Genomic DNA, 3,358 nt, shown 5'->3' on the forward strand with positions numbered 1-3,358 from the left:
CAGGAATACAAGAGACCTCCTCACCTCTCCACACGCCAGATACTATTGGTCCGTAAGTAATCAGAAAGGAGCCTAGCTGAACAGATATACATTAGTTAATTTTTTTTTTTGGTAGACTTCAACGATATTGAAGTGAATTATGTAATCAATTAGTAACTTCTTTGCTTATATGCTTGAACTTGTAATAATTGGGATAAATTGAATGATTACTTTGCTATTTGGTAGAGTGATACCGAGTGACAAAGGCTTAGAAGATAGGTGACAACTTATGTAGCTAGGAGTGACAAAGGCTTAGAAGGTGGGCTACAACTTGTGTAGGTAGGAGGAGTGAGAAAGACTTAAAAGATGGGCTAGAACTTGTGTAGCTATATATGCAACGTATGCAGAAATGCCTATTTCAAAGGAAGAAGATTACTAATGACATGCCTTAATGAAACAAATTATGATATAATAAACAAAGAAGATTGTCATTACCAACTATCCATGGACTAGGTTGCATTCAAAAGACTAGTAAACATACTTTGAGGAATAAGTCGTCATAGAAATAGTGCATATAATAATGTAGAAGAAGTTACTATGTTCCTTTATAGTATTATTCATAATTTAATGAATTGAATTATAAACAAATGAAACTCCTTTTTGACGTTTTCAACAAGTTTTTAGAGCTATAGCATTTTTCGGTGATATTTTCTATGGACAATCCAATGGATTAGAGTGTCTTTAAGAAATTTAAGGATAAAATTGAATTTTGACCTTATTTTAATGTAAATTTGGTATATATATTTTACCTAGTCAAGAAGGATTTAATGGGTCATATTCTCATGTAAACATTTCATATAGTATTGTATAAAAGTATTGAAGATGAAGATACCATTCCACATAGAATATTTTTACAATATGTTCTTTTCTATGTATAATTCAAGAATTAGATGATATGTGAATGAGAGAATTGGACAAATTGGTTATTCCAGTAGGTGATTATTAGTGATTAAATACAAACATAACTTTTTATCACCAATGATAATTACTAATAACAACGGTTTTTTTTCCTACATATAACTCACTCATGACTCATCAACCAAAAATTGTTAGAGGGTTTTTAACCTTCAACATACATCCTCGAAAAATACAATTGAAAGAACATTTAGTGTTTTGAATAAAAGATAACTAATAATAGTTAGTGGGATGAAGGAACATTTAGCGTTTTGAATAAAAGATACCTAATGATAGTTAGTGGGATGAAGGACACTGTTGTGTTGATATGTAAACTTTTATTATATTCGTAGTTATATCCTATACATAATTATGTTATAGGTGTTGATCTAGATCAAAGACTTATGATAGAGGTCAATATAGAGATTTTAGAAGTACAATAGCACCATATTTCTTTTGAATTTCTTTATTTATTGTTGAATGTTTTGTGTATTGTCAAACGATTATTTTTTAATAATAAGAAAATTGGGGAATTTGATTGTTGGTTATACCTGCATAGATGTGTTTTGGTAAGTTTCCACTTGCTTGCATTTTATATACATATTTTAATATAAAGTTGGATATGTTTGATTTTGTGACCTTACATTTAAAATATACTAGAGAGCCTTGGGTCCATCAGTACTTGGTCACCAGACTATATAAGGATAGATAGGGCCATTGTCCTTGGATTTTGTTTTTTAGTCACATAAGTTCAATTGTTTAATAATTTTGGTTGGAGACCCCAGAATAGGTGGAGATCCTTGATATTTAATACCCACTATTATTGGTAGGGATGATAATAGGACGGGTTTGGGATGGGCTCCCCTATCCCATTCCCATCCCAAAATATATAATTATTTTTCATCCTCGTCCCAAACTCGGGGCGGGGCGGGGCGGGGTTCATGGTCTCTATCCTGTTTTCAAATAACCATTAAAATCCCATCCCCTACCCATTATGACCCGTGTATGTCTTTTCCCACACTTTCTCGGAAATCAAATAGAACATAGAGAAAAAAAAAATTACGGATTATGGAGTTGTTAAATTCTAAATAGCACATAATGAAATCTATGTGAAATGAAAAATTTGAAAATAAATACAAAAATAAAAATTATCAGAAAAATGATTACGGATTTCAAACTAGGGTTAAAGCAAATAATTTTTGTTACAATTAATGAGTTGATAAAAGGGAGATAAAAATCATAAAATCATTCATTGTTTTCATGCATGTGAAACTACTAAATCAAATCGGTTTGGCTTTAACAATAACAAATTACATGGAGATTTCAGGCAAGAACAAGAAAGAGGAATTCGAGCAAATAAAACCTAGAAATTTAGGGTTTTTTTTTTTTTTACCTGAAAACAAGAGATTCAAACAAAACCAAAAGCCTTTAGACCTTAGATTTTGATACTCTAGGTGAGCTTCGACTTCGTTTTTTTCGTGTTTCAAGAAGGCAGAAAATGAAGCCAGAGGGGTTGTCTTCTCCACAAGCTGTGAACCCTATCTTCTCTCTCTCCTAACAGCTCAAAATCTAAGATAGAAATTTTTTGAGTTGGGAAAATCAATCCGAGAGTTAAGCGTCTGAGAATAGTAAGAAAGGGAGATTTTTGTGTTGAAGGGGAGCTAGGCTTTTGAGTCTAATACATTGGGTGTGTTGCTTATGTTGGTGATTAACCCGAGTCTAATATGGATTAAGAAATAAATAACCAAACCAAATCCAACCCAAACTCTAACATGAGGTATTTAATTCAAACTCAATCCAATCTTTATTTTTTTAAACTCAGGTTGAATTCAAATTGTTCAACTTAGACTTAGATTGATCGAGTTAGATTTGGGTTTGTCAAGATAGACTTGGGTTGTCGGGTTGCATAATTCAAAATCCATCTATAATATTTTTAAAAAATATTTTTAATGTATTTACATAAAAATTTAAATAATAAATTGGATACAATTTTAAGATAACAACAAAAGAATAAATATAAATTTATACATTTTATAAAATAAAAAATAAAAAATATATGATATAATATAATAATTTGATATTTTTTCTTGAAAACAGAAAAAGAAAACAAATATTATTATATAAGATAATTTGTATTATAAATATTATAAAAACATTATATCGGGTTTAAGTTGTACTCATGGGTTTTATAAACCCACCCAAGTTGCACCGAGATAATGTAGGCTTATATGGGTAATATTACCTTTAGGGGACTGTTTTGATCCATCCTTTCATTTGAAATCGCTCTAGGATTTGCCAAAAAAGAAAAAAAAAAAAAAACACATTATTTTGAATGATATGGGCTATAATACCCTATAGAGAGGATTCTCAGTAATCGGACTGAGTTTGGTTTTGGGCCTAATCAGTTTGGTTTGCAGGTAGATCA

This window comes from Vitis riparia, chromosome 12, assembly GCF_004353265.1.
Source record: "Vitis riparia cultivar Riparia Gloire de Montpellier isolate 1030 chromosome 12, EGFV_Vit.rip_1.0, whole genome shotgun sequence".
In the NCBI taxonomy this organism is placed as follows: Eukaryota; Viridiplantae; Streptophyta; class Magnoliopsida; order Vitales; family Vitaceae; genus Vitis; species Vitis riparia.